The sequence below is a fragment of the Myotis daubentonii genome, chromosome 12 (genome assembly GCF_963259705.1).
Source record: "Myotis daubentonii chromosome 12, mMyoDau2.1, whole genome shotgun sequence".
Taxonomy (NCBI): domain Eukaryota; kingdom Metazoa; phylum Chordata; class Mammalia; order Chiroptera; family Vespertilionidae; genus Myotis; species Myotis daubentonii.
The window spans coordinates 74,777,715-74,803,472 of record NC_081851.1 but is presented as its reverse complement, the minus strand read 5'-3'; positions in this window follow the sequence as shown (position 1 = coordinate 74,803,472).

The window sequence follows — 25,758 nt, the reverse complement described above, 5'->3', positions numbered from 1 at the left end:
GACACACACTGACCACCACGGGACAGATGCTTAATGCAAGAGCTTCCCCCTGGTGGTCAGTGCGTTCCCACAGGGGGGGTTCTGCTCAGCCACAAGCCAGGCTGACAGCTGCCAGTACAGCGGTGGTGGTGGGAGCCTCTCCCACCTCCTCAGCAGTGCTAAGGATGTCTGACTGCAGCTTAGGCCTGCTCCCCGCTGTCAAGTGGACATCCCCCAAGGGCTCCCGGGCTGCCAGAGGGATGTCTGACTGCCAGCTTAGGCCCAATCCCCCAGGAAACGGGCCTAAGCCAGCAGGTGCTCATCCCCTGAGGGGTCCCAGACTGCGAGAGGGCACAGGCTGGGCTGAGGCACCCCCCTGAGTGCACAAATTTTTGTGCACCGGGCCTCTACTCTATATGTATAAAAGGCTAAGTGACTGACCATATGTACATCCAACCGGCCAGTACATATGACACGCACTGGCAATTTAAAAATAAATGTTGACTCGCACATGCGCAATACATATAAAGCTCTCACTGGCACCAATCACAGACGATACCAGAATGTAAATGGAATCTTTGTAATGATACTAGATTTATTATCAAAAGATTGTGACCTAACATAATCGAAGCTGAAGTATTAACAGGATCTGCGCAAGGAGAGGGTTATTCTGATTCCAAGAATTGATTTGTCCCTGTCTGACACCGGCCTCCCATTTAAATTAATTCAAAGACAGTTTCCCATGATGCCAGCATTTGTGATGACTATTAATAAATTACAAGGACAAACTCTAGACAGAGTAGGAATATTCCTACCTGAATCTCTTTTCAGACATGGTCAGTTATATGTTGCTTTCTCTCAAGTTCAAAGAGCGTTTGACGTTAAAGTTGTAAATACTTCATCATAAGGGAAATTCGTCAAGCACTCTGAAAGTGTTTTTACTCTTAATGTGGTGTACAGGGAGATATTAGAATAAGTTTAATCAATTTATCAGTCACTGTTTTTATCAATGTTGTTTTTATATGTCTTTGTTGTTGTTATATCATGTTGTTGTTTAATTATTAATCAATTTATCAATCGTTTTTATCAATGTTGTTTTTATATCATGTTTTTGATATTTTTATATCATGTCTGTTGTTTTTATATCATGTTGTTATTATTTATTAATGAATTTATATATTATCTTCATATATATTTACTAATTTTCTTTCACCTCTGATACTTCTATTATAGAGAAAGAGCGAGTAGCGATGTGAAAATATTTTGTATTTTAATTTTATAATACTTTATTATATATACTATTTTGACATGTAATTTTTTGCAATAACATTACCACATGAATCTTTCTTCTAATTAATTTCCTTTCAATGTGCATGAATCCATGCACCGGACCACTAGTCTTTAAGAAAACTGATGACAGACACAGCCAGTTGGCCTGGAGGTCAAATCCCCGCCAGTATTACCTACAACAATCTAGGCTTAACTACAACAAGACTGCGCATAAAGACCACTAGGGGTTGCACCAAGAAAGCATAAAAAATGCGGAGACAAAGAAACAGGACGCAGATGTCAGAAATGGAAGATATAGAGCTCAAAACCACACTTTTAAGGTCTTTCAATAATTTTCTAAAAACTGCCGATAAATGTAATGAGATCCTCAAGAAATCTAACGAGACCCTCGATGTTATGATAAAGAACCAACTAGAAATTAAGCATACACTGACTGAAATAAAGAATATTATACAGACACCCAACAGCAGACCAGAGGAGCGCAAGAATCAAGTCAAAGAATTGAAATGTGAAGAAGCAAAAAACACCCAACCAGAAAAGCAAAATGAAAAAAGAATCCGAAAATACTAAGATAGTGTAAGGAGCCTCTGGGACAGCTTCAAGCGTACCAACATCAGAATTATAGGGGTGCCAGAAGATGAGAGAGAGCAAGATATTGAAAACCTATTTGAAGAAATAATGACAGAAAACTTCCCCCACCTGGTGAAAGAAATAGACTTACAGGTCCAAGAAGCGCGGAGAACCCCAAACAAAAGGAATCCAAAGAGGACCACACCAAGACACATCATAATTAAAATGCCAAGAGCAAAAGACAAAGAGAGAATCTTAAAAGCAGCAAGAGAAAGAAACTCAGTCACCTACAAGGGAATACCCATACGACTGTCAGCGGATTTCTCAACAGAAACATTGCAGGCCAGAAGGGAGTGGCAAGAAATATTCAAAGTAATGAATGCCAAGAACCTACAACCAAGATTACTTTATCCAGCAAAGCTATCATTCAGAATAGAAGGTCAGATAAAGAGCTTCACAGATAAGGAAAAGCTAAAGGAGTTCATCACCACCAAACCAGTATTATATGAAATGCTGAAAGGTATCCTTTAAGAAGAGGAAGAGGAAGAGGAAGAAAAAGGTAAAGATACAAATTATGAACAACAAATATGCATCTATCAACAAGTGAATCTAAGAATCTAGTGAATAAATAATCTGATGAACAGAAAAGAAAAGAAAACTGATGACAAAATGGTCTGTGTGAGAAGAAGGCAAGCCTCAGGAAACCTTTTTAATGACCTATACCTGACTCCCAACCATGCAGAAACTCAACTCCCAGAATTCTCTTATGAACCTGCCGGTGGTTTGTTGAAGATACTGCATTTCCTATAATCACCTCGACTCTACTCACTGTCATTGTATAAAAAAGGACATCAGTGAGATTCTATTCCCTCCCACTCGGCTGTTATCCCTCTCAAATATGGGCATAACACCTTCAACAGTCACAAAAATCAAAGTTTGTGGAGTGGTATGTGGAAATCACATATCCTACACTCACAGAGTCAGGATGGACTCAGGAAGGCAAAAGAAAATATTTGTTGGTGGGGGAGCAATAGCAGCAAAACAGAGCGATGGCTCCTTCATCAAACAAATAGATGCTGTGAAGAAAGGGAGAATAAATCACATTAGCACACTTCAAAGAAAACCTGGTGTCCTGGGAAAACTGAATAAGAAGGGAGGGAAAATGTTAAGACGGGAGATGACAATTCTGTAATTTTACAAGGAAAGGCAATACTGCCTTAGCTAAATTATACTTAAAAGAGGGAATTTCTGCGTGCATGAAGATAACAGTTCAGAGGCAATGAGGATCCAGACTAGGCAAAGACATATCATGCCAGAAAAAAATAATTACTTAGAATATGAGAATTATGAAGCAGAAGGAAAACAACTGTAACTGCAATAGATCTTGATTTTTATTAAGTGTGTGACATTGTCTAATGAAATCACACTTGAAACATTAATTGAAACTGTCTCAAATTAAAGCAGAACTTGCAAAGAAAGATTTGTGGGAAATAGCAATTAACTGGGTTGTTGGGGATGTGAGTGGTTAAATGGCATCGAGTCTGGTGCTAGGTCCAGCTCAGTTGGTGCCTACATTAAAGATGTGGTGAAGGCAGCCTAAACACTTCAGCCTTGCTGCCCTGCTAAGGGGAGAGGGAGAGAACTGGGAGGGCAAGTTGGTGAAAGACACATTCATGAGAAGAGATCTACTTACTCTTCAATACCCCTCTACCCACAACACTAGCAACACAGGTCAAGTTTCATTCTGAACTAGCATTACAGGTAGGTTGAAGAATCTGTAGTTACCATGACAGCATAGGGTTGTTGTTTTAATAGCTATGAGCTCTTCTGAAGAGTTTTGCTGTAAGAGAAATATGAGGTCCAGGAAAGCTTTGGTTTTTTTTGTAATAGGGAAAAGTACCACAGTTTTCTTGTTGTTATTGTTATTGTTTTGACGTAGTAGAGCAAACAAATGGACTTTGAGAGAGGGAGGAAAACTGTATTGAGTAGACAAAAGGGTTTGACCCTTTATAAGAGCAATGACAGTTTATATATAGCAATGGGAGACATTTGGGAAAAGTAGATTGGTAGATTTATGGTGATGGGGCATGAGAGAGGTCCCTTCTGACTGCTCTGTTTTCAGCGATATAGAGCAGTGCCACTAGAGTGTGGCCTACAGGCAGGCACTGTCCACAACCCATTGGTTTCTGGCTCCTGATGAAAAGAGAACATAATTCAGAGTATGTGTTTGGACAGTATTATGGCAATTTGACAGAGTGCTTTTATGTTTGCTGACCCTAATACTAAAAATTTTAGGCTCATTTTTTACCTGTCTTTGTGTTCTTCTTTTCTCCCCCCCGCTCCCCTTTTTTTTGTACACCAAAATACATACTTGTTATATTTTACAAAAGTAACAGATTGGACATTTTAAAATTTTAGAAATGAAAAACAGAGCAACAGACTATCAATTTAAAAAAAAGAAAAATTGTTCTTTCCCACTCACAGTTTTAGAAGCTCTGATACAGGACTCAAGGTTATTACCAACTTAAGAATTCTAAAAAAAGGTGTTTGAGCCCTAACCGGTTTGGCTCAGTGGATAGACTATAGGCCTGTGGACTCAAGGGTCCCAGGTTCGATTCCGGTCATGGGCATGTACCTTGGTTGCGGGCACATATCCAGTAGGGAGTTTGCAGGAGGCAGCTGATCGATGTTTCTCTCTCATCGATGTTTCTAACTCCCTATCTCTCTCCCTTCCTCTCTGTAAAAAATCAATAAAATATATTTTTTTAAAAAAAGGTGTTCAAAATTTGATGCTAGAAATGTGGAAAATTTTCACAGCATACAATGACTAGATAACAGTAGTGGCTCTTAAAGTGTGGTCATTAGACCAGCAGCATCATATAAAAATTTATTAGACATGCAAATTCTCCAGCTCCACCCAGCTCCCTGAATGTAAAATGTAGCAATATGTATTTCATTAAGCCCACCAAGTGACTCTGATGCATACTAAAAGTTGACAAATAACGAACGAGGGAAATGTGTAGAATTAGTGAGCATAGCACTAAGAATCCACCTAAGGTTAGGATTTAAAAATTTAAAATAATTTCAGACAGCATAGCTTGAAGTTATTCCCCTTCTGACACCCCCATATTTTAGGAATTCTGACCTCTAGAACTTTAAGGTAATGAATTTGTCTTGTTTTAAGTCACTAAGTTTGTGGTTATTTGCTACAACAATAAGAAGAAACTAATACACACTCTTTTCAGGAACCCATGTGAAAGTCCCACATCTTTCACACTCTTTCTCCCCCCACTCACAGCATGGGCACCAAGGATCCAGCAGAAAACCCCAAGTCCATGCTGAAGGATGAAACATAAGATGAGAGCACCCTGTATCCCGAATCACTATTTAGGAAATCACCTGTATTGAACTGCTTTGCAAGAGGCAAATAAATACACACTCTGTTAGACATTGAGATGTAGGGCTTTATGTTAAAGCAGCTAGCCTGCATTGATGAATATTGAGAGTATCGGTGAGATCATAAGAGCTGGCCTGGGAGTGAGAAACAATTAGACCAGAAGTGCACAGAATGCTGCAGCAATCCTTCAATTCTGCCCATGATGCTGTGGAGACCACTGAGAACTGGTTACACTTACATGTGAGAGCTATAGCCTGGACACATGTATTAATGAGGTTCTTTTGTAGTCCTACTGTGAATGGTAATTGTATCTTAAGACTTTATGCCTTGATCAGGTGCAAGATATGTGAAAACAATAATCATTCCCAACTCCCTGATAAGGAACGTGTAAGTTCACCCCTATGCCTTTGCTTAGGACATATTGACTCTCAGGAAGAGAAAAGATTGAAGTTCAAACAAATCAAGCGAGCACAACTGGCTTAAATGAGTTAAGTGTTAATCAATAAACTCACTGATTCTTTTTCCATTCAGATTAGTCTTTTGATTCATTCCTTTTAGAGCATCCAGAAAAACACATATCCTTCTGCCCCAAGCTGCATGCTGTGAGCCTTCAAAACTTTGGTCTAACCAAAACACTATTTGCCTCTCTGTATTCACACACATATTGGCCTCAACAATGAATAACCCAAAACATCTAGAAAACAGTAGCACAGAAATGGAAAACAAATTTCATAAATTGGAACACTTCCAGTGTCTTCAAAGAACAGCATCTAAGACAATGGGTGGAGGGGGAAAACTCCTGTTCAACTCGGTCATTTAAAATTATATAAACAATAGAAAATTTGTAAGAAATAGATGAAATAAACAAATGATAGTGATGTTGAGTGCATGGGTAATCCTCAAATGTAGTTCTGAAATGTTAAAAGATTAATGATTGGCATTTAAATGGAGAGAGTGTCATTGTATCTTTTGATCTATAAAATAGATTTTAAAATACAAAGAAGAAAAAATTTTGTAAATTCCAAACACTTTTAGGTCATCATCAAAGATCTTTAGGAAGACTGGGATAAAGGGGGGCACTGAGGGCATAATAATTCCAGGGTATGAATGGTGAGCTATACTAGGAATTTCTTTAAAGGAGTCATATTTCTTTTTTTTTTAAATATATATTTTTATTCATTTTATTTCTTAAATAAAAGACAGCGTGCTATATACACAATTCTGTATCTTGCTTTTTAAAAGGCATTTCTTATGACCAATTTCAAACAAACAGCAAAGTTGGAAGATTTTTAACAGTTGGAGGATCAACCATATGCTCATCACCTCTATTTTACAATTAATGCTCTTCTATACTTGTTTTATTACATGACTGTATTTTCCCATAAAGGAGTCATATTTCTTAATCATCTCTACGTCTTCGGCATCAGTCACAGTACCTAAAATAAGCTTTTAACAAATACACTTATTTTAATGAACAGAATGTATGACCATTTTGTTTGTGCCAAATGGCAACATGGTTTTTCTTTAAACTAGAATGAAAAATAAGTCTCCATGCCAAAAATAAAGCAATAAATCCAATAAAAGTCAGTCATTTGCAGAACTTCCCAATTAATTCCATTTTTGACAGAGACAGCTAAATAGTCATCATTATACAAATAACTGAATGAAATAGTACATGCATGCCATGCCCCCATCAAGATACCAATTTTGGACATGTATATTCCTAAATTTGTACTTTCCTTTTGTTCCTATCAAATCATGATGTTCCCTTACTAAAATTTGAAGTAAAAACTTATATTAGCTGAGACTTTGGGAAGGATATTCATTTATCATCCATAGCCAGCTAAAGGACAAAATCATTGATTTTCAAAAGCATTTTGAACTATGACTAAATTATGTGGTCTGAGCTTGCAATGTTTACCAATAAGTCAAAGAGGGCAAATTTTCTTTTTTAATAGCTGTGCAGCTAGTGATAACCCATGTTGACATTCAGAAGATGAATCTGTAAAAACTCAGAGGTTATAATTTAATATAGTGGCCCCTCTTCCCACTCATACCACATATAGATGCAATCACCTTATTCCATTTTTATATCACCTCCCTGTTCAAGAACCCTTGATGGATCCCTCTGACCTACCATGTTAAAGCCCTAACCCCCAGTACCTCAGAATGTGACTATATTTAGAGCTAGGGCCTTTAAAGAGGTAATAAAGTTAAAATGATATAGTCAGGTTGGGCCCTAATCCAATCTGACTGGTGCCCTGATACGACGAGGAAATTTGGACCCACAGGAAAATACTAGGAGTGTAAGTGCACAAGGAAAGGCCATGTAAGGGCACAGCAAGAAGGGAGCCATCTGCAAGCCAAGGAGAGAGACCTTAGAAGGAATCAAACCTGCTGATACCTTGATCTTGGACTTTCAGCCTTCAAAACTCTGAGAAAATAAGTGTGTGTGTGTGTGTGTGTGTGTGTGTGTGTGTGTGTGTGTGTGTGTGTGTGTTTCAATGTATTTTTATTGATTTCAGAGAGGAAAGGAGAGATATAGAAATATCAATGATGAGAGAGAATCATTGATAGGCTGCCTCCTGCATGCCCCACACTGGGGATTGAGCCCACAACCCTGCATGTGCCCTGACCGGGAATTGAACTGTGACCTCCTGGTTCATAGGTCAACACTCAACCATTGAGCTACATCAGCTGGGTGGACTTTGTTTCTTTTAAGACTAGATGTAGGCCACCAAAGTGAAAGCAGAGAGGATAGTGTTCATGTAGGTTTAGTAGATAAAATACCAGAATTTTGTTAAATTTGAGTTTCAGATAAACAATGAATATTTTTAATATAAGTATGTCATACATGTGTGTATATAAATATAACTTATAGTTTTTATTTGTTTGTTTGCTTTAGTTAAATCTGGCTGTCCTAATTTCAGGTCTTCTTCTGGACATTTATTCAGCTACATTCCTCATATCAGAAAATAGAATGAACTCAGGGAATATCTCCACCTAGAACATAGTATGCATTTGGTGAGAATGTTTCCTCAGTGTCATCCCTAAAGAATCACGGAGTTTGGGACAGGGGAGGAAGCTGACAGGCTATAGGAGGATCAGAGGACATTAACTCAGCTGACCTGCAGCTTAAAATGAGCTTCATCCTCCCACATAATCTTATATTTAAAAATTGAATTTTCAATGTAAACCCAAATACAAAATAACTACTTGTTAATTAGCTTCTGCTTAGGTAGATTTAAGGCACAAATCTCCATATGGGCCAAAACCAGATAATCCCACAAAGTACATTAAGCATGACCTTGTTTCCAATGCAGTAACTCCTTACAAAATAAAACCCATACTCCATAGCATAATACCCAAGGCTGACCTCAAGCTACCTGGTAGACTCAAGTGTTTGTACCACATCCCTGGAGTTGAGTAAATCACAATGGATCCTGGAGTACAGCCAAACTGGTGACTTCTTTGAGTTTGCCTATGCTGTTCCTCTCCCCAAGCAGGACCCTACACTTCCATTTTGCTTGTCAATATCCAGTCAGAGGAGTGATGATAATAGCAATGCTTCTCTACCCTGACCTCTTAGCCCATCATGCCCACTAGATACCTGTTGCATACACTGGAATTAGCTCTAGGTAGCCAGCGTCACTGGTTGAGTTCTCAAGAAAGTAGACAATGATATGGAGATATGAGAGCAAAGGCGTATTAACAAGTAATATCTGTGAAAGAAAAAGGGAGGAAGCAGGATTTGGCAGGAAGAGGTATTGGGAAGATGCCAATCTAAAGATACTTTGGCAGCCCAACAGGGAGCTCTAGAACAAAACTGCCCATCAGAGAAATCCCAGAATGAGCCCAAAGGGCTAGCCTCTCCTTTTATTGCTTTGCTCAGTCTTTGGCCAGGATCCAGCCTGAGAACAGCATGACCATATCAAGAGCCCAGGCAGACCCTAATAAAGTTAATAGCTCAAAGTTGTCACTTAATCACTCCACCACTGAGTAGAGTCCTTTTATAAGGGGACCCTAAGCAAAACTTCTTCATCCTGCAACAGCCAGAAAGAGATTCCCAGACTGGGTTGGTCCTTGAAATGACTTCAGACATATTTCAGTCTGAAACATCCTTTAAAACTTTGGCATGACACCTGAATTCTGCCATTCAAGAATCATTCCATTTAGGATACTAAAGATCTTCACAATTTTTGAGATCCTCAATATATTTCTTAAAATAGATATGAACTCCTATGTTAAACCCATTAAACATGTAAGCAGAAAAAAATCACAACAATTGTGGCATGATAGTATTGGATAATAACTAATGCCATGAATGTTGGGGTTTAACAGCCCTAGGTAGGTGTCCCAGCTAAAGGAGTAAAAAGTTAGTTGAAGGCAAGACCCCACAGAAACTAGGCAACGAGTGACATGTTTGTAAAAAGACAGAGAGGAGGCTAAAAGAGGCTAGGAAGCTACCAGACCCATTATGAGCATGGTCTGGCCTATACTCTACTAATGTATTCAGTGATACAAGCAAGTTAGCTGCAGCAGAGAATCCTGCTGGAGCAGAAGCCTATTCAATCTAGAGTCCATAATAGTGGGGCAGGACTTCCTGTTAGGACTTGAGTTATTCAAGTTAATAGGCATCCATAGTTCCCTGGCCCCTGCTGGGGAAGTATCTCTCATGGGGGCTCCCGCAGTCCCCACAGAGCCCTTATGCAATCACCTACAGGCAGCCTCAAAGCAAGCTGTAGCCCTCCTGGAGGTCTCACTCATTTAGTTACTCAATAAGTATTTACTCAGTGCTGACTGTGCCCCAAGCCCCATGCTGTGCACCGAGAATACACTGATGCATGAGACAGAAACCTTATGCCAACAAAATTCCTGACTCAGAGACCAAGTAGGAAATGCTCGATTTCCATGGAGAATAAAGAGTACTACTAACTATGTGAGAATAGGGTATTGTAGGATCTCTCAGTGGGGCATGAAATTCTGCCTGAGTGTTCAGAGGAACCTGCCTCATAAAGGGAAATTCAAAGCTAGATTCTGAAATTTTGTAAAATTTGGTCAGAGTAGTGAGAATGGTTTATAGGAAGAAATATATGCAAAGGCCAAGAGGGGAAAGTATAACATGTTTGGGAACTGCTTGGAGTTTAGTATGCCTGGAGAAAAGAGGCTGAAAATTAAAAGAGAAGACCTTGAGAAGCAGTGAAAAATGCAGCTGGAATGCTAGGTAGGGTCCAGATCATGAGGGCATTGCTCTTTTGTTAAGGAACTTGTATTTCATGCTGAGGGCAATAAGAAGTGCCTAACACACAGTAAAAACTCAATTAATATTAGAGGTTATTCAGTCATTCATTCAACAAATGCTTATTGAACACTTAAGGGACTATATCCCAGGTACCTTCCTATGCTGGGATTTAAGAAAACAGTGCCTACAATCTGGAATTGAATCTCCTTGCTTGCAGATGCCCACCATCTAATTGGAGAACCAAACATCAATAAAAACGAACACACAAATGAAATATTGCAATTGCATGAGTGCTACAAAAGAGACAAGCATGGTGCTCTGAGGCTTCTGTGCGGACACAGCACTGCCCTGAGATCTAAAAGAAAAGTAGTCATAACTAAGGAAAGCAGGTTAGTGGTAAGAGAGTTTCAGGCAGTAGGAAAAACTTGATCGAAGACCTTGAAGAGGAATGTTGTGAGGCTTGACTGAGAGACTGCAAGGTCAGGTGTCATGCCACACATGCTGACACTAATAGCTAATCCTAGCTGAGTTCTTTGCCACTACCTACTGCCAGCCATAGGCGTGAGTCAGCCAGTGTGCCCAGCTCAACTGAGCCTTCAGTGCCTCCAGTCTCAGTCAGTATTTGGCTACAACCTCATGAGCAACTTCAATCCAGTGAGAACCATCCAGTTGAACAAAGTCTATCCACAGAGACACAAGACAATTACAACAAAATGCAACTGTTTTAAGCCACTAAATTTGGAGGTAGTTTGTAACCCAGGAATTGATAACTGAAATAAAATAAAAACTATTTACAAAAGCAAAAACCAAACCAAACAATATTACTTAGGAATAAACTTAACAAAACCTCCAGAGAATTGCTGAGTGACAAAAGAGGCATGAATGCTCTCAGCTCTTCCTATCTGTAGGTATCCAGCAACTATTACAACATGCAGCCTCCCTTAGCCTTGGTCCTGATAGGTGAGCCTATCCATGTGCTCTGGGGGCCTTTGTAACTAATAGATGGTTTCTTCTAAAGCCAGCTTCTGTCTGTCTCCATTTCCCTGTCCAAGGAAAGATTCTCCAAAGTTAAAATGGGGAGACTGCAATCTTTCTTCCTTCCAAGGGGATCAAAGGAGACTAGACTTTTGTCTAAACCAGGGGTCCTCAAACTTTTTAAACAGGGGGCCAGTTCACTGTCCCTCAGACCGTTGGAGGGCCGGACTATAGTTTAAAAAAAACTATGAACAAATTCCTATGCACACTGCACATATCTTATTTTGAAGTAAAAAAACAAAACGGGAACAAATACAATATTTGTATTTGCATGTGACCCGCGGGCCGTAGTTTGAGGACCCCTGGTCTAAACTATAGAAAGACCATGCAAAATAGCCATGGCCCTTAAGAAAATGCATTCTATTCCCTGATCTGAATGCAGTTCTTGGGAACTCAGTCTACTGGGAATATAACACTGCACTGAGCTGACTTGAGTCAGTGTTGTGTGAGGGTTGTCAGGAAATGCTGTCAGTCACCAGCAAACCAAAAATGCTACCTGGAACATTTGGTGGCATTTCTCAGACACAGTGCCACTTTTAAATATATCACTGTTTGAATCTATCACCGTTTTCAGGGTACTTATTCTGTGCCAGAAACCTTGGTATGTATCTTATTTAATACCTTACAGCAACCTGTATTTTTTAATTCCGAAGTTGCAGAGATTCCCAACCATGCTAAGAAGATATTTTTAGGCCCATTTGTCATGCAGGAAAATTGATTCATAGAATCTGGGAGCTATGTTCTTTCTGAATTTGAAGTCTCTACTTGGCTCATCTGCACTTTGCTTCTGCTGGCTGTTATCTCTGTTTGCTTACTTATCTGTGTCCCCATTAGACTGCAAGATCAATGAGTGCAAAGACTATGCCTTATTAATTTTTATATCTCTAGGAAATAGCATAGTGCTTAGCTCTTAATTATTATTCACAAAGTGTCACTTAAATTTTTGGATTAGAAGTTGCACCATACATATCATAGTCTAAGTATTATCTCCCTTAACCAGAATTTCAGTAAAGTCCTGGAAGGCAGGGGTCACATTTTACTCATCTTGGCATTCTCTGCATCTTAAGCAAGGCTGGCATACAGAAATGTTTCAGAGTAAAAGAAATGACAGATGCAAGCTCACCAATTGCCCTGGCCTTCATTAACTGGCAGTGGAATTCCCAAAAGAGCTATAAAAAGCAGTAGGAGTATTAATGAAATAAGATTACGTGAATAATTTATTAATGAACACTGTCTACATTTGCATTTATTTGCATAATGCTTCTTAGCTTATGAAATGTTTTCATATACATTTTCTAGCATGATCTTCACATTTCTGTGAGGTGCGCAAAGCGAATGTTATTGGCATTTTATGGAAGAGAATCTGTGTCTTGCCCAAAGATACAGGACTATAAAGTGGTGAGGATGGAAATAACATTCAGATGCCCTGTCATCCTGGGTACAGTTTATCCCATCGACCCTTTGACCAAGGTGACTAGCAATATTCACTTTGGAATCTAATCATTTCTAGTTGTGGACCTGCATTCAGGTCTTTTAAATTTTTGAACTTCAGTGTCCTCATTTATAAAATTGTAATAGTTATTCTTAACCTGCCTCCCTAACATAAGTTATCATAGTTATTAAAATATGTATTATCACTATTAATATATGTTAATATAATTTAATATATTAAGAATTTAATAACAGAATTAAATTGTAAAAATAAAATAATGTGAACATCTATTAAAAGAGTCATACTTATAATTTTTATTAAAAGTAAAAGTACAAGAAAGATAAAATATTGACTGAATGTGAAAGTATTAAAATTCTGAGGAAGAAATAAGAAATCTTCCCAAAAGAAGCAGAGAGATTTGAAGAGAGATATCTTTCCTAAATTCTGATCCTTTTTCCTTCCTATACCTGAGAGTCCGGTGGGGTCGAGCCATCCAAAAGAGGCCTTATCAACAATTTAAGGAGCCTCAGCATTAGGCTTGGCTGGCTCTCTCACTTATATGAGAGCTACTTAGAGTAATCAAATTTATAAAGGAAAAATGTAGAATGGTAGTTGCTAGGCGCTAAGTTTTGGGTTAATGGGTATGGAGTCTCAGTTTTATAAGACGAAAAGAGTTCTGGAGACGGAATGGTGGTGATGGATGCCCAACATGTGAATATACTTAATGCTACTGAACTTGACACTTTCAAATGGTTCAGATGGTAAATTTTGCCATATATACTTTACCACTACCACCACAACAAAAAGACTCAAGCAGAAGAAAGAAAAACAAATGTCTCCTTTACTAAGAGATTTCCGTAGACTATCTTTTTTCATCTTTATTTAAAAATCTTGTTTTTAACCCCATTTTTCGGATGAGTAAATGAAGCTGAGGCTAAGTCGGTAATTTTTCCTAGGTTTTCCAACTAGCAGGAAATACAGACTTGAAGACAAGCCTATCTGACCTATGACCAGTGCTCATATATTACTCGTCAGCATATCTTCTTCACACTCCATCTCTTCACATACAGCTTAATGCCCTGGAGATAGGTGAATGTGCCTTAAATGTTGATGCCTCCTCATTAATATAGCCAAACTTAAAATAAGTGCTTCTTAAATTGTTTATTGAATTGATTCTCCTCCTTAGTTACTGAGGTAGTAAAAACGAACAAACAAACAAACAGAAAAACAGAGCTGGAGGGTGTCATGGTGTCATTTTTACCTGAGATTACTGGACTTGATTCAAGACAAACCTGTGACCAGCTAGACTGCCTGGCTCTGCCCTTCTCCATTGCAATCTATAATCTGACAAAGACAAAGAATCTATTTTAGGCTTTTCCACATCCGCTGTGGTTCTGAGTAATGCCTGAGACTTGTTATCTAGCAATTAAGCAAGAAAAGATGGGAAATTGTATTTACGTTTTCCACACTGTTGAGCTGTCTATACCTAACCTTGAATACTTAATATAGGCTGAGTTATGATTCACGAGGAGCAATGGTTTTATTTGAAAAAAGAAAAAAAAAGCTTAATTCTCTGTAGGATGGCTGTCTTTAATGAGAAAAGAGAATAGGACATGCATTTTAAAATTGTCAATGATGGAAATGAAAAATAAATTATTTCTCTCTTACTGAAAGCAAGATCTTTCTTCTCTTGCTTCCTAACCTTCACCAAAATAATAACAATGGTATTAATTTTTCATCTTCATTTGTCTTCTTCCTCAAGTCAAATGAAAAACCCTTATCTTAATAGTGACATGCCCGAAGTCTAGACCTCCTTCAAGGTTTAGCTCCATACTACTCTTCCATGAGGACTTCCCCAACTCATCTCCCTTCTTTCCTGTGCTTACTTCCTGCCATTGAACTTATTCAGCAGTCTGCACATCACTCATATCATTTTCCTTTTCTAATACATTTACATTTTCTCTCTAGACTGGGTACAACTTCAGAATAAGAGATTTTATTTTCCAGAACCATAGCCCATGACATTGTAGTCATTCAGAAAGTATGCATTGTTAACATATATTCCATATGTTATGTTTATTATATATAGATAGATATAGATATAGATATAGATATAGATAATGAAGAGTTTAAATATATTCAATTTCCTTTAGTACACAGGGGGAAGAATGTGTACAATTATTGCCAGTAATGTGTTTTTAAATGGATGTCACTTTTACTTGAGGAAACTATTTATGGTGAAATGTCCTCTTACGCATTTTCATCAATGGACTCAGAACAAGGCAGATGAGCGTGAACAGAATGTGGTGGTTCCTGGGAATCCTGGTGGATTCCATTTTTAAGGTTTTTATGATGCTAAGGGCATATACTTTGAGAAAACACGACTACCTGGTTAAATATTTTAACTGTCCACATGCTAGCAGATTAAAACTACATATCTGTGTTTCTCATTGATGTTTCTAACTCTCTATCCCTCTCCCTTCCTCTCTGTAAAAAGTCAGTAAAATATATATATATATTTTTAAAAAACTACATATCTGTTACCAGGCAGACTTCTGATGACGGTAGGATCTGGGAAATCATCCTACTTGTGGAAGCAGAGAAGTGCCAGAACTCAATTTCCCTTATAAAAAGGAGACTTGTGACAGTGAGAAATAAGAGGAGAGAAAATAAAGGCAAAGAATTCAATACAAAGTAATTCTAATAGCCCAGTGAAAAAAAATGGAAAAGCCTGAACTTGGTGGGTGGCAAATTGAGATCAAAGATGAACTTAGCAATTAACTGGATTTGGAAACTCTAAATAAAGGAATGGATGCTGAATCTAAGGCTTCTAGCTTGTATATTTAACTAGCTAATAGTGGTACCTGCAGCCAAGATCAAGATTGAGAGAAAAAGACCTTTAAAAGGCAAGTGGCACATGCAAATAAGTTTCATTATTACACATTAAGTCCCTGATGCTGGACATTTTCTAGGTGGATTTATCAAAGATGCAGTGATGATTATCAAGAATATGGCAAGAGGAGTAAGTATCAGGAGTATAATCTATTTATTACTTAATTTCTACATACAACTTAAAATGACAGTTTGGGGAGTGTCAGAAACCTTGAGAGAATGTAGTCATGTCAAATTGGCTTCACGTTTGCCCAGGTGGGAAACCATGAGCATCCTGGTTCATTTTGGCTCCATTGGCCTCAGGAAAATAAACTGTAAACCAAGTTGAGAAAGAAAAATTCTGACTCTCTCTACCAGGAACTTTAAAAAGAAATAGATCTGAAGAGAATAAGGTCATCAAGATATTAAATTCAAGATACGTTTTTGAAAATAACCCACAAATAGAGAATAGGATGGGGGCACTTTAGAAGAAAATGTTGCAAGAGGATTTATCTCTGAGTGGGTTAAAGCCTAATTAACTAGGTGTCAGTAGATCTCGAAAGGTAAAGGGATGAAAATGTAGCTGCATCTCTACCTCATTGAGGAGGGACCATCCTAGTTTTGCTAAAACAGGACCAAGAGGCAGACTGGTGAGCTCTACCTTCACAACTAGAAACTGAGAGTAGAAGACGGAGGTTCTTGTAGCCCTCATATGATTGTTAGGAGATAAAAACCAAGGGGACTATGACAATGAAAACTTTGCTACTTCACCTTGATGCTTATTTTGGTTTTACCTTGCCTCTTGCCCACAGAAATCGACAGTAAATCCCTGATAATACAAAGGGCCTATAGTTTGGGCATACAATAAAGAAGGGAGTAGGTATTAGCAGATAAGAACTTTTCTTCTCCACAGTCTGAAGGGAGAGAATCCAAAGAGGTTAAGTGGGTGTGAATAGTAGGTAGCATTCCTATGTTCTAAATCAAAGAAAGAAAGAGGAGCCTGAAATGTCAGCCTGTACCTAAGAGGGGGGGCAACAAGTAGCTCTCATTCTATCTTAAAATTTTAAAGAGCATATCATAAAAGGTACGAAAAGGACAATGTAATGTAAGGGCAAGATAGCATGTGACTTCTTTATCAAAGAAGACTAAAATCCAAAAACCTCTAAAATTTCTAGAGACAATCAAAGAGGGTATTGAGATGTTCACCATGAGCTGATGGTCAAGGATACAATACAATACTTAGCTTGAATGATGCTGATGGCATAGAATTAGGGGGTAATCCTCAACCATAATCTGGCTTCCCACATCTCCATGAAGATTAAATAATCTCACTTCCTTCACTCAATAAATATCAACTAATCATGTATTTGTACATGCTACTCTATTACATATTCCAGAACACAAACATACATTCTACACTTCAAAGAGTTCACAGGCCAAGGAAGAAGACTAAAGCCATGTGAGGACAAGCCTAGAACAAAAACACAGTCATGTGAGAATATGCGGGCACTGTCAGATCCAGCCAAATGCTTCAACCCTAGAGTGTGGTACAGGCTCCCTGCTCATTTATCGGAGAAACAGAAGGGAACAAGAGAGATGCCCAAAGACTGGGAATGGGCAAATGCAGTCATGAAAAGAAAAAACAATCGGCCTCATCCACAGACGCCCCAGAGCTTGATATTCTTAGACCCTGGCCAGCAGGCAGGGCCAGCGGAGCTAAAAGGCCAGAGGCTGCATCTTTGCTGCATTCTGACTCTGTTGCTCTTTCCCCCTTCATGTAGATTCCTGGAAAAAAGAATTTTCACTCCTTTTTGTGAGGTGATGAGAGACTGGAAATTGCACAGGCTTAGCAGCCAAACTAATCCTCATCTTTCACTTTTTACCTGTATGGTCTTGGCTGAATTCTCCAAACTCTCTAGGACTCAGTTTCCTCATCTATAAAATAGGAATAAGAGTTCTGCTCTCACAAGTTTTTGTGAAGATTCATTGAGAGGATAGATTTAATATTTAGTCCGGCTGGCAAATAATAGCTGATCAACAAATATTAATTATTATTACTGTTAACTCTTTGCTCTCATACCCCCTTACCAACTTCTCTCTACTGTACTCTCTTCCTGCTTGACTAGGTGTTCACATCGACATGTTTTTGTAGCAGCAATAGCATCTTTCAGCCACTGTTCTGACTCAAGAGATGACTGTCAGATGGATATTGTGGACACAGCTTCCCCAGCTTAAAGACCTTTGTCCTTCACTCCTCTTGCACACTGCCCTCTGCTGACTACAGATAGTCATTGCAATTGACCCTTTAGGTCCTAGGAGTGTCAAAATACACGTAGGAGACCCTTAAACCCTGACCAACTTCTAGAATTAGTTGTTGATAAACAGGTAACTTATAGTCATGTAGAAAAGGAGATAATCACCAAGAGCCAAAATGGACTTATAAAGAAAATAAGTCCTGCTAAGCTAACATCATTGTTTTTAATGGCATTATTAGTTTGATTATTAGAAAATAAGTTAAATAGAATTACCATAAAAGACTTGCCAAATGCCTCCTAATAACCTTCTGGAAAGAATGTAGAAATATTAGCTGAAAGAAAAAGCAAACAGAAGGCATGCCTGCATAATCAAACTACAGAATTTATGCTAATGAATGTTGGTTGCTCCAAAGAGCCATCAACAATCCTATCCTATGCAACAATTTTACAAATGACATGAATGAAGATAGAAGATATATCATATTTTCCAATGACACAGTATGCAGCTGAACAGCTCATGCGATACACAGGCTCCACCTTCCAAATCATCTCCCCAAACTCATTTTAATAAATTGTTATTTAATTGCTTCTGTATTCCAAGCACCACAGACAGACTGACAAACAAGGGCTCTGCTCTCATAAAATAAGTGTCTTATGTAAATTCAGATTTTTGTTTGGAATCATCTGAATTAAAATATTGGAAACCCTGTAATTTTTTAAAATATTAGACCTAAACAAAACACAGCTATTGAAAGATATAATCCACAACCTACTAGTTTGCAATACCCAGTGTAAATCAACATTAACTCAGGGACTAAAAATACTCTTTAATCAGAGGTGAAAGTCACAGAACAATTCAGGTAAAGGGAAAGCTCCATGGACATCTGTCCTAGTTGGACGACATATGGGCAATTGTGCAATGTACAGAGACCTATATTGACAAACTAGAAAGAGGCCAAAGGTTGGTGACAAGGAGGAGTCTAAATACATGGCCACAGAAGGAACACTTGAAAAAAATCCACGTTTGTTGTGTTAGAGACAAGAAAATTAAGGAAACAGACAGTGTGTGTGTGTGTGTGTGTGTGTGTGTGTGTGTGTGTGTGTGTGTGTGTGTGTACATGTGTGGGCATACTTATGATGGGAGTGAAGAAGCAGGAGCTTTTTTCACTAAAAGTATGCTCTCCTTTCACTGTGTCTTTTAATAATGGAAACCTCTTTCCTGTGGAAATTCTATTCCACATAGTCCATGTACGGCTAAATGCCATCCCTCCAAGTAACACCCAAACCTAATCATAGCTTTCCCTGGATTTTTACTAGTACAGGGTAAGGTAAAAGTAGCTTTACAGTTATGAAAAATAACCTCATATGGAAAATGATACAATAATTAATAAATAATAATACAAGAATTAAATAATAATACAAAAATAAACTGTGTTTCTCATATTCACAACTGCAAACTCACTTTTGGCCCACTCTATATTATCAAAAATCACTTTCATTTCTCTGAGATTCCCACTTTAAGACTCATATAAGCTACCAACTGTCATCTTTTCTACCACTTGGAAAGAGCCCAACAGAGAAAAATACCAACACAAAGAAAAGAAGAGCTCAGAGATTTAAAGAGATGAATTGCTGTGATATAGTCTAAATCCCTGTATTCACCTTGCATGACATTAAAATAATCACTGAAACTTTTCAATAAATTATCTTTTTAAGACTCTTTAAAGTTTTCTGTTATTTAATTTTAAAAAAAAAATCCTGATCATCACTTTCATTAAACATTAAGTGATTTATGAATTGTGTCTTTCTCACTCTTCTTTGTAAACCAGGGTCAAGCAGAGCCCTTGGTGTATAATAAATACTCAACAATTGCTGGATTAAATGGAAGTGAACTAAAGCTTCAATGAGGCTAATTTCTATTCAATTAATAATGGCTTTTCTAAAGATTGGCATTGTTATGGACTAAATGTGTCCCCCTAAAATTCATATGTAGAAATTGAATTCCCTATGTGAGGCTATTTTAAATTTTGAAGGTGGGACTTTGGGGAGTGATTAGGTTATGAGGGTTGAACCCTCATCAATGAGATTAGTGCTCTTATAAGAGACCCTAGAGAGCTCCTTTGCTGCTTTTGCCACGTGAGGACACAGTGAGAAGACAGTTGCCCATGAAACACCAAATCTGCCAGCACCTAAATCTTGGACTTCCCAGGCCTCCAGCACTGTGAAAAATAAATGTTTGTTGTTTAAGCCATCCAGTCTATGGCAGTTTATCATAGGATCCTAAACAAAATAAGACAGGCGTGGTTCAACATCAAGATCAAATCTAGCCCAGCCGGCTGTCTCAGTGGTTGAGCATCAACCTGTGAATCAGGTGGTCACAGTTTGATTCCCAGTCAGGGCATATGCCATTTGCAGGCTCCATCCCCAATGTGGGGCATGCAGGAGGCAGCCTATCAATGATTCTCTCTTATCACTGATGTTTCTAACTCTCTCCCTCTCCCTTCCTCTCTGAAATCAATACAATATGTATATATATATTTTTTAAAAAGACCAAAGCTATCCTAAAAAGGTGCCACTAGAGGTGTTCAAGCAGAGACTGTTAGGTTGCTGAGGGTACTTGGCAGAAAACATCCTATAAACTGCTTCCTTCTAATCCAAAGTTTATGATTCTAAGTAATATATACCTTCTTTCTGCTGCTGAAAATGATCTTTATGGTGTTTTTCTATCAGTTTTCATTGAAATTAGCTCAACTTTTGGCCTCTGATTCATTTGCTTTACACTCCCAGGTCTATGAAACGATAATTATTGGAAAAAGTTGGCATAAGGCAAGCTGAAAAAAAACTGTAGCAGCATTGAGACTAGTGTGGTTGAAGCCTCAGCTCTGGTTGAGACTCTAAACAGTCACACACAAGGTAATTGAAGCTTCTGGTCTATGAAATGGGCACATATTCTATTAAAGAGGCAGCATGTAAAACTATCCTATATAATAAAAGGCTAATATGCAAATCAACCAAATGGTGGAACAAATGGTCACTGTGATGCACACTGACCACCAGGGGGCAGACGCTCAATGCAGGAGCTTCCCCCTGGTGGTCAGTGCATTCCCACAAGGGGAGCACTGCTCAGCCAGAAGCCAGACTCATGCCTGGTAAGCACAGCAGCAGTGGTGGGAGCCTCTCTCACCTCTCTCACCTCCGTGGCAGCGATAAGGACCCCTCGGGGGTGTCCGACTGCTTGCTTAAGTGGGCCTAAGCTGGCAGTCGGATATCCCCTGAGGGGTCCCGGACTGTGAGAGGACATAGGCCAGCCAGGCTTAGGTGAACAACCCCCCCCAACCCGTGTACAAATGTCATGCACCGGGCCTCTAGTTTAAAATAAGAGTAAAAATAGAATACTATTCAGTTACATGTTTGAGGACTGTCTGAAGAAATGAATATAGGAAGAAAACAGTGAAAGATGATGAAGGAAACATAAATCTAAAATAGAATATTCAGGAGCAGTGCCTCATATGCTCAAAAGCATTTGATGTATACTAATCTCCAGTTAGAAACTACTCTATCAATCGTATACTGTCATATTAAATGGCTTCTGTGACCAGAGCATCTTTGAAAAGAAGAAAGTTTAAATGCATTCAATCCTTTAATTTTATTGTCTTGACTATTCTCTTACTTTCGTATTTTGGCTATTACATTTCTACCATGAGCGTAAAGAAAGGTATAAGTGCCGAAACCGGTTTGGCTCAGTGGATAGAGCGTCGGCCTGCGGACTGAAGGGTCCCGGGTTCGATTCCGGTCAAGGGCATGTACCTGGGTTGCGGGCATATCCCCAGTGAGAGATGTGCAGGAGGCAGCTGATCGATGTTTCTCTCTCATCGATGTTTCTCTCTCTCTCCCTTCCTCTCTGTGGAAAATCAATAAAATATATTTTAAAAAAAAAAAAAGAAAGGTATAAGTAAAATTCTGAACACAAAGCAAAGGTTAAATATTCATCATAAAATATAATTCATGAAGCATTTTTGAGACTTAAGTTAATATTAGGAAATGTGGTCCTGAATACATGGTTACCTCCATACTGGCTTAATAGTTCTGCACAGAAAGTGATTATCAGAAATAATCCTCATAGACCACTGTTCAAGTTTTTAATCTGCTTAGCAGCTTCTTTGTGTGTGATTTACACTTTCCTTTATTGCCAGGCAGCTTCAAAAAAAATACCACCTTTTTTTCTGGTCTTCTGGAAATTGTTCTGTAGCAGTAATACCAACTCTGACAGCATTGCTACATCACTAATTTAATGTGTGTTATATGCTGCAGCTAAACCCTTTCACCTTTTCTGTAGAGAAAAGTTGACTCATATCTAATCAAGTAAAATAATGGCCCTATGTCCTCACTGAAATGAGTGAGTCACTGTTGGATTTTGATAAACATTGAGAGGCATCTATTCTTTTTGTACCTGACAATCACTGGGGATTCTGCATGACATGCACAGACCAGGAATGGCAGAGTGGAAGGAAGAGAGACAGCGAGTTTGGACAGAGGAGAGAATGAAGGAGGAGGGGAGACATGTTGCAAAGTTTAAGGATATGAGCATCTAATTTCTATAGGAAAATAATCAGCAACTTTAATAATAAAACCAATATTGTTGTCATCTACTCTTCTACTCTGAAGAGGGATACAAAGGTGCTTACAGGAAAGAAGAAAAATTGGTGCCACAAGATTAATTCTGCATTCTGACCAGTCTCTCTCTGTCATATCCCATATAGAATTATGTGAGAACATCACTTAAAATAATTTTAAATGAAAGGAAAAGTACAAAATAATAATATATGGAGGACTGAGGGTTTTACTTCTTTTTTTTTCAAAGTCGTCTTATTGTTATACAGTAGTCCTCCCTTCTCTGTGGTTTCACTTTCCATGGTTTAGTTATCTGCAGGCAACTGAGGTCTGAAAATATTAAATGAAAACACCCAGAAATAAACAATTCATAGGTTTTCAGTTGAACACCATTCTGAATATCTCACTTTATCTCATCACATAGGAATTATATCATCTCACATCATGGCAAGAAGAAGGGTGAGTACAGTACAATAAGAGAGAGACCACATTCACATAATTTTATTATAGGATATTGTTATGATTGCTCTATTTTATTATTAGTTATTTTTAATTTATTATTATGCCTAATTTATAAAATAAACTTTATCATAAATATGTATAAGGAAAAAAACATAGTATATATAGGGGTTGGCACTACCCAAGGTTTCAGGCATCCATTGGGGGTCATGAAACATATCTCCTGCAAATAAGGGTGACTACTGTATTGTTCTTATAATAAAAAACAAAAAGGCCTACAGATACCAGCAAAGAAATATTGCTTTTTGACTATTATTTTCTTAGAAAAATGGAAAATATTTGGAGGAGTAACATATACATACAAAAATAACTCATGAGTCACAAATCACTCCTGTGGGAAGCACTTCTAAAAGTATATAATTAACATCAAACCAAGGCAAGTAAGTGAAGGACACCTCTCAAAGGAAGCCATTTCTGCACTGTAGAATTAGTTCACTTTTCTTTCTTTTCCAAATACAAAATGACTTTATTTGATCCTGCTCCCACACACAAATTCAAATAAAACATGCAGTTGAAACTTTTTAAATACTGAAATGAGATGTTTTGAAGGTCACATTAACATCTGAAAAGGGTTCTTTAACAGTTTACAAATATTTAAATATTTTGCATATAAATTCACTAGTTTTACTATTTTCAATTGTCAACATTCCCTAGTAATTGAAACTGAAGAGGACTACAAAATACTAAATGCACTGCTATCTTGTCTTCAGCATCATCAACCATGCATAAAGACATAGCTAAGGGGAGATGGCGCTATCCCAATCAAGAGAGAGCTAAGGGAGTGATCATTTCACCTAATCTTAAAATAGGAGCTAAATTCAGCAAAAAGAATTTTGGCAAAGTGAAATGATAAATATTTCACCATACAAAGAATAAAATAAATTAATATAGTAAATGAGTCTACCTTTTAAGATATAGGAGCACAATGTCCAGAGGAGGATCCTGGGATTGTTCCATGCCTGACTCGCTTCTTGGCACTGTCTACACAGCAGATGTGCCCAGTGAACACCTTTCCTACCGGGCCATTACCAACATTGCCAAAAGTGTTCTCTTTCGGAAATTGACAAAGCATCATCTTGAGAATTCCAGGGCATATGCTAAACACTGATGATCAACAGATAAGCAGAAGATTAACACACATAAATATGCACTGTCATGGATGCTTCAGTACTATCGTTTCTAAATCTGACCCCACATTAGGATCACCCAGAGATCTTTAAAAATTCAGATTCCAAGGCCCAGCTCCAGATTCAGGATTTCTCAGACTCTAGCATTCAAGGGTGTGGGAGGCTTTCCTGTGCTCAAAACTACAATGCAAACAAGAGTCAGAAACAGAAGAACTCAAGTCTCCTAATACCAAATATATTTAGTCACCACATTCTCTGTGCTATATCATATAACTTTCTCTGAAATTAAGTGATGGGTTATACGATTTCTAGGTCTTCTTCCTCCTCCTGCTTCCATTCCAACTGTTGCCAATAGAAGTTGGCACAAAGCAGCCTACTCTCACTGTAGCCTAGAGGCTGGGCCTGCTATCTGGGCACATGGCATATGTAGTCATACAGGGCCCCACAATTAGAAGGACCTGTGCATGGTTAAATTCTCCATTGTCTTCATCTTGATATCTTTAATAATGTCTTATGACTAAGTCTGACATTTTTATTTTGCACCCGGCTCTACAAGTCATTTATCCAGTTGTGCCCGAAGGGGCCCCATGATGTGGTCCCAGTTTACTCCCATCTCATGCCCCTTAGCTGTCCTCTTTCACTGTGCTCCAGCCAGCCTGGCTTGTTTTTTGTCCCTTACACATGCTTAATTCACTTCTATTTCTTAGTCTTTGCACCTGCCACTTCATCTATTAAGAGCATGTGGTCCCTGCCTCAGAGGCCTGGCCCTCACCATCATAGCTCACTCTTACCACTGCTTATTGCATTACCTATCTTATTTTCTTCATAGCACCTAGGAGCACCTGAGATTACCTTACTTATTTATAGCTTGATATATATATATATATATATGTTTAGAGTCTATTTTTCCCCACTGGAATGTAAGCATCTCATAGGCAGGGAATTTATCTGCCTCACGCATTGCTGTATCTCCCGATACCTGTTACATACTTGACACAGAGTGTGTGTGCAATACTATGCGTTGACTACTTACCAAATTACTAACTGCTTCTGATGCCCTGAGTGCCTAAGTAGACGTTCATAGTCTCTGCTGCATTAACAATATACTCTGAGCAATCCCCATGCTCTGTGGTGGATCTGGAAAGCCTACATAGTCAAATGCAGAAACCAGTCATTTCCCATGAATCAGCCTCAATTTCTGTCATTTCTTAAGTTTTATTAAATGGATGGAAAGTAAGGAGAGGACAATATCAGCATGTAGAAAGAGGAGATTTCCATCACTCAAAGTCATTCAGCAACCTATATGTTGCCTTGTGGATGATAACCTTCATGTCACTGGGAGAGTCCAAGCAGAGGCCCAACAGGCACTTTTTCAGGATTCTGCAAAAAGGACTGTTTCTAGGGGTGAGTAAAGTTTGAGATTGCTAAGT